The sequence below is a fragment of the Nannospalax galili genome, unplaced genomic scaffold, assembly GCF_000622305.1.
Source record: "Nannospalax galili isolate Female #2095 unplaced genomic scaffold, S.galili_v1.0 scaffold596, whole genome shotgun sequence".
NCBI classification, from domain to species: domain Eukaryota; kingdom Metazoa; phylum Chordata; class Mammalia; order Rodentia; family Spalacidae; genus Nannospalax; species Nannospalax galili.
In genome coordinates, this window is record NW_008340140.1 from 5,336,943 (window position 1) to 5,348,390 (window position 11,448).

An 11,448-nucleotide genomic window follows, 5' to 3' on the forward strand; every position below is an offset into this window, starting at 1 on the left:
TCCTGCTGCTGTCAAAGCATACATATGACATGAGTTTGAATGAGGAAATGTCCCTGATAGGCTCAAGCGCTTGAGCGCTTTGTTCTCAGTTGGTGGTGCTGCTTGAGGAGGTCATGGCGTTCCTAGGAGGTACAGCCCTGCTGGGGGGAGCACATCATTGGCAGGGCTTTGAGAACTCTTAGCCTCACCCCACTTCCAGCTCTCTGCTTCGTGTGTGCGGTTGAAGATGTGAGCACTCAGCTTCCTGCTCCCGCTTGCTGCTGTGCCTCTCCTCTGTGACAGACTCTTATCCCTCCAGAACCATAAGTCAAGCAAACTCTTCCTTCTATAAGTTGCCTTGGTCATGGTGTTTTATCACAGCCACAGAAAAGTAACTCATTCAGAAGTTGGTACCAGAGAGTGGGCTGTTGCTATGAAGAAACTGACCGTGTTGGGTTTTTTGAAGGACTATGGAAGACTTTAGAACTTTGGACTAGAAACTCAGTTGATGCTGTAAGGAGAACTTAGTGGGCTGCTCTGTAAGAGCCTGGAAGACAGCTGTGCTGAGAGTAATGGACTATAGAGACCTGTCTCTGGCTCAAGAGGGCACAGAGGGAAGCAAAGACTTTAAGAGGAACTGGGCCAGAGGCCATTGATGTGATATTTTGGCAAAGAATCTGATTGCCTTCTACCCCTGTCCTAAGAACTTGCCTGAAGCTGAATTAAAAACTAATGGACTACTTTGACAGAAAATTTCAAGACAACATAATGTTGAATCTGTGGTCCGGTTATTACTGGTAATGCTTATGTGGGTCTATAGTGGAGAAGAGTAAGTGGAGCAGAAGAAAGACAAAAATGTACAGTTTGGAGAGAAAAAGAGTTTTAGGAAGCTTTGTGTTGCAGCCAAGGCATGTGCTGAAAGAGCCTGCAACTGTTAAGGAGGTTAGTGCTGTGAAGGAAAGGCCTCCAGCTCCACACTGGAGCAATGGGCAGGGTTTCCCTCAGGGCAAGACCCCACCCAGCTATGCTGCCAACTTGTGAATGAGAGGTAAGGGGTTTTCTGTTCCTAGAAGGAAATTGCTTCAGCATACAAAAGCCACTGCTCACGTGGCTGAAAGGGGCTAGAGCCAGGGTCCATCCCAAGCTCTCTGCAGTGTTGTCCACGCGATGCTGGCTTTAAAGACATGAAAGATGCAAGAGAGGGTCCTGGAGCTACTGAGGCCAGGCCTTGTGAGTTTCTATGGGAAGACTAGGAGGCTGTGAGGGGCCATTGTGTGACGCTGTGAAGGTGAAGCCTGGGTAGGGTGTAGACCCCAGGATGCTGGAGATGCCAAAGCCATGAGACACCTGCCAAGGAAGCTGCATGAAGAGAGTAGAATCAGCCCAAGAGAGAGGTAAACACAGAGCTGCAGGAATGGAACCATCCAGGCTCTTAGGAACTAATGTCCCAGACATTGGATGTGGAGCTTCAGGATTTGGTGTTTGCCCTGCTGGGTCCTGGTCTTGTTTTGGTTCACTATTTCCTTACTATTCCCCTATGTCTCCCTTTTGAAATGGGAATGTGTATTTTGTAGCTATTCTATGTTGGAAGCATGGAATTTGAGTTTTTATTTAACGTGGGGAATCACAGTTATGAGATGGCTTTGAGTCTCAGAAAGGACCTGGGGCTTTGCCTTTTGGACAGTGTTGAGACTGATAGACTATGGGTCCTTTTTACGTTTGACTAAATACATTTTGCATTAAGAGAGGCCATGAGCCAATGGGGGCCAGGGAGTGGAATGTGGTGGTTTGAATGAGAAATGTCCCCCATAGGGTCAAGTACTTGAACATTTTGTCCCCAAGGTGGTGGTGCTGTTTGGGAGGTCATGGACTCTTTCAGAGGTGTGACCTTGCTGGAGGAAGTGTATCAGTGGGCGTGGGTTTTGAGAATTCACAGTCCACTCCACTCTGCTTCTCTCTCTCTCTCTCTCCCTCCCTCCCTCCCTCCCTCCCCCTCTTTACCCCCTCCTTTCTCTCTTCTTCCCTCCTTCCTTTCCTCTCTTGTCCTCCCTCCCTCCTTCTCTCTCCCTCCCTCCTTCTCTCTCCCTCCCTCCCTCCCTCTCTCTCTCTCTGCTTGGTATTTGTATTGGAGATGTGAGGGCTCAGCTTTCAGCTGCCTGTCTCCACACCATGATGGGCTCTCACTCCAGAATGTGAGCCAAAATGAGCTCTTCCTTCCATAAGCTGTTTCGTCACAGTGTTTCATCACAGCAACAGAAAAGATACTAGTAGAGAAGTGTGGAAAAAGTCGAGTGGGGGCCTGGAGGGACAGCTCAGTGGTTAGGAGCACTTACTGCTCCTGCAGAGGACCCGGGTTTCATCCACAGCACCCATGTGATGGCTAACAACTGTCTGTAACTCCAGTTCCAGGGGATTCGACACCCTCTTCTGACCTCTGCAGGCATTGCACGACACGTGTGCACTTGCATACATGTAGGCAATACACTCATACACATAAAATAAAAATATTTTCTTTTAAAAAAAGTAGGGTTCAGCCTGGATGAAGGACTCCCAAAAGCCAAGTCGACTGATGTCTTGGGAGGAAGAGAGTACCTCGTCACTAGGGCAACACAAACCAAGTCTGGACAACCCCCAAGAGGAGACATCAGAGGACATGAAGCTCTCTGGGCTTTAGCACTCATAGACACAGTGCCTTCCCTCTCTCTCTGCAGGGGGAAGTGGAGTTTGCTCGCATCATGACCATAGTGGACCCCAATGCAACTGGGGTTGTGACCTTCCAGGCCTTCATTGACTTCATGACCCGAGAGACGGCTGAGACAGACACAGCTGAACAAGTTGTAGCCTCCTTCAAGATCCTGGCAGGAGACAAGGTGATGCCCAGGCAACCGAGGGGCTGGTGGCAGGCTGGGGCAGGACCCAAGACCTGTGGGTCCTCAATGCCGCCTCTCTTCTAGAACTACATCACCCCAGAGAAACTCATAGAGATCTGCTTGCCTCTACCTCCAGAGTTCTGGGATTAAAGGCATGTGCCACCACACCTGGCTATATATTTTAAATTATTTTATTTATTATTTTTATAATATATAGTATATTGCCTGCATGTGTGTAAATGCACCTGTGTCTGAGGTCAGAGGAGGTGTTGGATCCCCTGGAACTGGAGTAACAGATGACTGCTATCGGCCATGTGGGTGCTGGGAAGTGAACATGGATCCTCTTCAAGAGCAACTAGTGTTCTTGACCGCTGAACTATCTCTCCAGCCCCGCATCATGACTTTCTTGAATTTTTTTTTCATTTTATTTTGCACATATGTGTATGCATGAACTCACGTGTACCATGGCCTATGTGTGGAGGTCAGGACAATCTGCAGGAGTCAGTTCTCCTGGGGACCATAATCAGATTGTTAGGCTTGGCACAATGACCTTTACCTGCTGAGCCATCTTGCCAGCCTGAACGTGATTTTTCAGGGATGACTTTTGTCTGTTTGAGACAGTCTCTTGCTGTGTAGCTAGACTTGGATGGCCTTACACTTTCAATCCTCCTTCCTCAGCTTCCTAAGAATAGGGTTTATAGATATGTACCACCAAACCTCCCCACCACCAAAAATAAAGAAATCTCCTGAAGCCACATATTAGGTCTGGAGTGGTGGTACACGCCTTTAATCCCAGCACTCTGGAGGCAGAGGCAGATGATCTGTCAGTTCAAGGCCAGCTTGGTCTACATAGTGAGTTCCAGGCCAGCCAGGGTTACTAGTGAGATCTTCTCTCAAAAACAAAACAGAAATCACATATTAACTTCTGTGTGTACCTAGTTTCCTTAGTCAACCTAGTTTTCTTTCTTTCTTTCCTCTTTCTCTCTCTCTCTCTCTCCCCTCTCTCCCCCTCCTTCCCTCCCTCCCTCCTCCCTTCCTTCTCCCCTCTTCTCTCCTCCCCTCCCCTCCCCCTCCCTCCCTTCTTGACAGAGTCACATATAGTCAGTTCTAGCCAAGGGGATTGAATTATGTAGCCAGGGATGACCTTGAACTCCTTATTCATCATCCTATTTCCACCTCCTGAGTGCTGGCCTGGATTACAGCCACCACACTTGACTAATCTACTTTCCGTAGGCAACATTATATATATAAATACACTTTAGGAGGGAGGCTGGGGAATGTAGCTCAGTTGGTAGAGTACTCAGGCACGGACCCATGCATGGGAACATGGATTCCGTCCCCTGTACAACACAGATTGTGCATGGCGGTGGACACTCTGAGATGTAGACTGGAAGATGAGACATCCTCAACTTTATATTGAGCTTGAGGCCAATCTCAAGAAAGAATATATATATTCTCAAGAAAGGATATATATATATATATATATATATATATATATATGTGTGTGTGTGTGTTATATATATATATACACATTTTTTACTTTCTTTATTTGGAGAAGGGTCTTGCTATGTGCCCCTGCCTGGAACTCCCTATGTAGACCAGGCTGGCCTCAGACTCCCAGAGATCCACCTTCCTCTGCCTCCTGAGTAGTGAGATTAAAGGTGTGCCCACCAGGCCTGGCTATTTATTTATTTAATGTATGTATGTGTAGGTATGCATGTGGGTGCATATGTACCATGGTGTGCATGCAAAGGTCAGAGGACAACTTGTAGAAATCTATTCTTGGGGCTGGAGAGACGGCTCAGCAGTTAAGAGCACTGACTGCTCTTGCAGAGGACTTGGGTTCAATTCCCAGCACCCACATGGCAGCTACAAACCGTCCTTACCCCAGTTCCAGGGGAATCCGAAGCGCTCTTCTGACCTCCAAGGCATTGCACACCGGTACACTCACATACATGCAGGCAATACACTCATACACATAAAATAAAAATAATAAATATATTTTAAAAAAATCTATTCTCTCCTTTTACCGAGTAGATCCCAGGGATCCAACTCAATTCGTCCAGCTTGGCAGTAAGCACCTTTACTCAACTGGGCCAAGAAATACCTTTTTATTTTTCCAGGTCTATCTCTGAAGTTTAGAATAAACCTAAGGTCCAGATATGAACACAACTAACTCTGCCTACTGATGTGCTTTTGATGCCTGTGACCAAAACAGTACTGAGGGCTGGGGTGAGACTCGGGAATCAGTGCTCAGTGGTATCTTTCCTACCATGTGTGAAGCCCAAGGTTAGATCCCCAGCATGAGAAAAGATAGTAATAACTAATTATGAACATGTCAAACAAGAAAAATGTAAAACAATTAGTGTTAGGAAGAAAAGCAAGCCAGAGTCAAGGAGACAAGGCGGTTCCATATCTGAGAACCCCTAATTGAGGGCAAGCCACTGGGCCGGAAAGAAGCCGCAACTCTGGCATTAATTATGCATGTCTGCTGTTAAATATTTCATCCACCTTCAACCATGGCTTGTCTTCCCATAACTAAATGAGGAAAGAGAGAGCATCCTGGTTGCAAGCCGGATTGGTCCAGAAGTGAGGGGCAGCAAGCAGAGGGTGACTGTGACCTTCACACCTATCCGAGGGAGGGCCTGGTGGAGTGTCTTCGCTTCCGTCTTCTAGCCTGTTACTCATCAAGGTCATGACTATTTTCTGGACCAAGCAGGTTTCAAGATTGTGCTGTGCACAGGGTTCTTGGTGACGCCTCGGCACAGGGTCTGAGATCCCCTGGGAGCTGCACAGCTGGTGGGTCGGAAGGCAAGGACATCTGCTTTCAGGAGTGGATGCTGTGAAGCAGCCCATCCTGCCCGCCCTGCTGACCAGCACCCGGCCACCCGGGCGCTTCTCTTACTGCTGATTTTCTCCTGCTCTCTTGGCTCTGTACGCACAGCTGTTGGAGGAGCACGCCAGCCCTACTGGGCACCAGTGCTGGGGACACAAGCCAAGGCCTCCTGGCCTGGAATGGCATTACACGGGCTTTGCAGCTTCCTTCTACAGGGGCTGAAGTGCATCACAGTTGAGGCCACTGTGGGAGAGTTGCCTGGCATTGCCCGTGTGTGCCAGAAGTATAATTTCACATCCAAGTAGCTCAAGTTGGGCTGCGGGCTGGCGAGATGACTGTGTGTAAAGGCAACTGCCGCCAGGCACCACGATCCCAGTTCAATCCTCAGGACCCACGTGGAAAGAGAAAACTGACTCTGGCAAGTTGTCCTCTGATGGCCACACAGGGACCGTGACACATGCACTGTGGCATGTGCACACACATACACACACAAAAATAATAGCATAAATAAATAAAATGAAACAAAAAAATTTTTGGTTTGGTTTTGTTTTTAATATTTTATTTTTATTTTGTGTATGAGTGTATTGCCTGCATGTATGTAAGTGCATCTGTGTCATACAATGTCCATGGAGGTCAGCATCTGGAATTGGAATTACAGGTTGTTGTTAGCTACCATGTGGGTGTTGGGAATCTAACCCAGGTCCTCTGCAAGAGCAGCCAGTGCACTTAACTTCTGAGTCATCTCTCCAGTTCCCTAAAATTTTTTTGAAAGTGTATTTTTATTACTTTCTATTATGTATGTGCATGTGCCTGCAGGTATCCTCAGAGGCCAGGAGAGGGTGTCACATTCCTGGGGAACTAAAGTTACAGATCGTTCTGGGCTGCTCAATATGAGTGTTGGGAACTGAACTCTGGTTCTCTGCAAGAGCAGTACCTGCTCTTAACCACTGAGTCATCTCTCCAGTCCCTAAAATTTTTTACATTTATTGTATGTGTGTGTGTGTGTGTGTGTGTGTATACACGGGGGGGGGCGTGTGTGCCATGAACTGAGTGTAGAGATCAAAGGCCAACTTTTAGAAGCCAGTTCTCATTCCACTATGTAGATTCTGGGGATCGAACTCAGATTTCCAGGCTTGGCAGCAAGTACTTTTATCTACTAAGCCATCTCATTAGTACACCCGCCCCCCGCCCCCCGGTATGTTTTGAAACCAAAGAGCTTTACTTCCCCATGATTCACCTGAAGAAATCAGCATTCTTCACTGTGGAGTTTAGCTTCTTTCCAATTTCAGGTGATGGAGATGGTCTCCTGAGAGGCCGCAGGGCTGGGGACCACCGTCCTCATCCACTCACTGTCCCTGTGTCCTCGGAAGCCCCTGCTCCTCACTGGACTTCCGGACATTCCTGCTCATGTGGCAGCTATCTGCCAAGTTAATGATTTCATTTCTGACTCACTAAGCACACACATTTGAGAGTCAGTTGGGGCACATACCTGAGACAGCAGCTGAGGGCTGGAAGAAACCTGATTTGTGGTTTGCTCCTTACCAGGAATCAAGGCTAGCCTCACTGGCCAGGAAGGAAACCTGGGAACAAAATGTGTTCTAAAAAAATACTGTGCACACCACATGCTTAATTTGAAAGCTGCTCCCAGCCTTGGAGATGAAGGTGTGCTGCTGTTTACTTATGGCCTAAAGCGCCCTCAGAGTCTTGAGGAAAATGCTGTGCTGATAGGCATCTGGCGTCAGTACTGAATCCAATTCAGGTCTTTCTTGTCCTTTCTGTTGGCCGATAACAGGAGCAGAAAGCAGCCTGGGTTCTCAGGGCCCCTTTGCTGCATGCCTTCAGTGATTACAGTGTCTATGTGTGAGGAAGTGCCAGCTCCCATCAAAGGATAGTCTTTGATGGAGGGTCGTCTTCCTGCACCTTGATGCTTGATGCAGGCTGGGACTGCTCCAAACCGATTGAGTTACTGCAGTTGAATGTCAGCCAGTGGGCTGGACTTTCCCAGTTACCCCTGGACAGACCAGGAGCCAGCCTCATCTACAGCGCTAGCCAATGATACCCCAGAAATGTGAATTCCAGCCTTGTGAATGGCATCTTTGGGGTGGGCACTCCCCTGAACAGATTCACTGGGGCTAACTGGTATGGGAGACGAAGCCCTCGGGAGCTTATTAAAGCTAAGAGCCACGTAGAGGCTGTGGGTCAATGGAACAAAAAAACAAGGCAAGGTGGCTCAAATCTGCGATTCCAGCGGGAGGCCAGTCTGATCTACCTTGAGTAAGACGGTCTCAAAACAAAAATGAACTGAGGGGCGTGGTGGCACACGCCTTTAATCCCAGCACTCAGGAGGCAGAGGCAGGTAGATCTCTGTCAGTTCGAGGCCAGCCTGGTCTACATAGTGAGTTCCAGGACAGCTGGGGCTACAGGGAGACAAAAAGACCAAAAAACAAAACAAAACAAAACAAACCCAAACCAAAACCGAACTAATTAGGCGGGTGAGACCGGGGTGGGGGAGTTGGGGGGGTATGTTTGCTGTGACAGGTGACCCAAGCAGTGCAAAGAGAACTGACTCATGAAAGTTGTCTGCCAACCTTCATGAACACACTGCGGCATGTGGTGTGCATCACACACACACTCCAGTAATAAATAAAAAAAAGAGAGCAAAATATGTTTTGAAAATGCCATAATGAAACCCATTACCTCGTATGCTAGCTTAAAAAAACTAATGCAAAAAAAAAAAAAAAAAAAAGCCAGGCGTGGTGGCGACATTCACCCCAAGCCCAGCACGCATGAGGCAGAAGGTTAAACAACATGAATGTTGGTGTTCCAGGACAGCCAGGGATATGTAGGAAAACCCTATTTCAAGAAAGAAAAAAATGCACGTTTGGAGCGGGGGTTTATTTGTTTTAGCACTGGTGGTTCTTTTTTTCTAATATTTTATTATTTATTTTTATCTTTCATTTTAAAATAGAAGTTGCTAGATTGTTTATTTATTTTTTGAGAAAGGGTCTCCCTGTAGCTACAGCTGGTTTGGAACTTGCTATGAAGACCAGGACGACCTTGATCTTACAGAGATCTGTCCGGCTCTGCCTCCCAAGTGCTAGGATTAAATACGTGCACCATCACCCCCTGCTATTATTTTTTGTTCTATGTGTATGAGTGTATTGCCTGCATGTATGTAAGCGCATCCGTGTCATGCAATCGGAAGGCAGCTCTGGACCCCCCCGCCAGACTGGAGTTACAGATGGTTGTGAGCCATGTGGTTGCTGGAAATTGAACCCGGGTCCTCTGCAAGAGCAGCCAGTATTCTTAACTGCTGAGCCATCTCTGTAGGCCTCACCGGTGGTACTTCCTTGGCAAGAATACTTACTTGACACTAACACTTTAAGTAGCACATGGAAATGGGGTATTATTTGAATTCTTGGTTTTGAGTGTGAGTCAAGGTCTCATTATGTAACCCTAGCTGGCCTACAAGTTGCTCTGTAGGCCCCACCAGGGCCCACCGTATTTTTAATTAAAAAAAACTACTACTATTATTGTGTGTGCTTGTGTGCCATGCAGCTTCTGTGGAGGTCGGAGGGCGACCTTGTGATCCGTTCTCTCCTTCCACCTTTTTCCAGGACCGGAACTCAGGTTGTCAGGCTTGTGCAGCAGGTACCTTCACCCCCAGCCATCTAGCGGGCCCTTGGTATTATTTTTTAAGATGATAGGTGTGCCAGTAAGAAAGGATTTTGTTCTGGGTTTTGTTGTTTTAGCAAATTAAGCTTGCCATTGTAGAGATTCACACAGAGACCCCTGCAGTTCTGATACATTAGACACTGCTGATTCAGCAAGTGGGGTACTCTGTACACTGGTGAGGACTGAAGCTTACTTTAACCAAGGCTTTCAAACGTCTGTGTGAACTGGATAGGAAGTGGTGAGCCCAGTTCCTTACAGCAGGAGGAACGCTGGAGGGAGCTGGACCAAAGGCAGGGTGGGCCCACCACAGAGGCTGGGGTCTGCAGAGCCCTGTGTGGGCTGGGAGGGGAAACTCAGGAAATATGCTGCTTGGAAGCACATCTCCACACACCACTTTGACCCCACCATCTTTCTGAAAACAAGCAGGGTGGCTGATCTTCAGAGAGCTTCTTAGACACAGTTCTAGACCTGCCTCTAAGCAGCCCCAGCAGCCCTGGGTCCCTCCGTGTGCTGAGACCCAGGGGCCATAGCCATGGCCGGGTGTTTGGCCTTTACTTTGTATTGTTTTAAAACATCAGGATGGAGGAAGCTGCTTCCACTGGGAGTGGGTGCCAGTGAGGCCAATCTGGCAGCAACGGCTCTGGTCGCAGTGCTATGGAGAAGGGAAACTGCACAAGGCTTCGAAGCTCGGGCAGCAGACATTAGTGCTGTATGCCACGCTGGACCACAGCAGAGGCAACAAAGTCTAAGGGACTGGGGCAGTCTCGCAAGGATAAGAGGTAGCAGTTAGTGGGGCCGGGACAGACCTCCAAAGGTGGACTCAGATGGTGGTCATTTGAGTCTGAGCAGAGCTCAGCACGCTGGCCTACAGTCAAGTCCAGCAATAGAATCAACCTCAAGAACTTGATAGGCCCCGACTCAGACAAGTGATCACCACCTTCCAGACCCTGCCAGAGCAGGGGAGCTAGGTGCCCTCCCCGCCAAGTCTAGGTGCTTTCCTCTTGGGTCCCAGCCGTGCCCTGCCCTCCCATTGAGATGTACATTTCAGTACAACATTCATCCCCAAGCACTTGTATTCCTCCCTCATTTTTACCCCTGGCTTTCTGGGAGCCTAGGACTAATCTTGCTCTTCACCTGCCCCAAGGGCTATGTGTTTGGTGCCTGTCACTTAAAAGGAAACTAGATAGCTTCTGTCTCAACTCCAGGCCTTCTCATTCCCCACACCCTGCTGCCCCCCTGGCTCTTTCCTGACCCCTCCCTTCCTTCCCTCAGGTGCCCAGCTCCATTCTCTGTCCTTTGGCTCACACCCACAGCAGCCAGATTGGACTCTCCTTCAGGGTTAATTTAGATTATTTTTAATTTTTAAATCTATTCTTTTGTTTACCTGAGCCTGTGCCCCCATGACTGAGGACCAATGACATCATGTCATCCAGCCAGCCCAAGCAGAAGAGCCCCGATTCTCAGACCTCATTCAGCTGCCTGATTGCTGTCCTCTGACCACTCCAGAGTATTGTTGGGGGACTCAAGATCTTGGGGAAGAGAGAATGGATCTTCACAGATGGGGGTGGAGGGGAACAATGAGCCTTGAGAAATGGCTTTAAGCCAGGTGTGGTGGTGCAGGCCTTTAATCCCAATGCTTGGGGGGCAGAGGCAGGCAGATCTCTGAGTTCAAGGCCAGCTTGGTCTACATAGTGAGGTCAGGTCAGCTGGGGATACAGGGAGAACCTGTCTCAAAATAAACTTAGATAGATAGATGATAGATGATAGATAGATAGATAGATAGATAGATAGATAGATAGATAATAGATAGATAGATGATAGATAGATAGATGACAGATAAATAGATAGATAGATGATAAACAGGAAAACCAAGTGGGAAATGTGCAGATTGAATTCCCGCCACAGGGGATTCTTAGGAGTTCTACATTCTGTATAGTTTTGTTTTTCGGTCTTTTTGTGACAGGGTCTCCCTGTAGCCCCAGCTGTCCTGGAACTATGTAGACCAGGCTGGCCTTCAACTCAGAGATCTGCCTGCCTCTGCCTCCCAAGTGCTGGGACTACAGGCGTGCGCCACCACGTCCAGCTTTG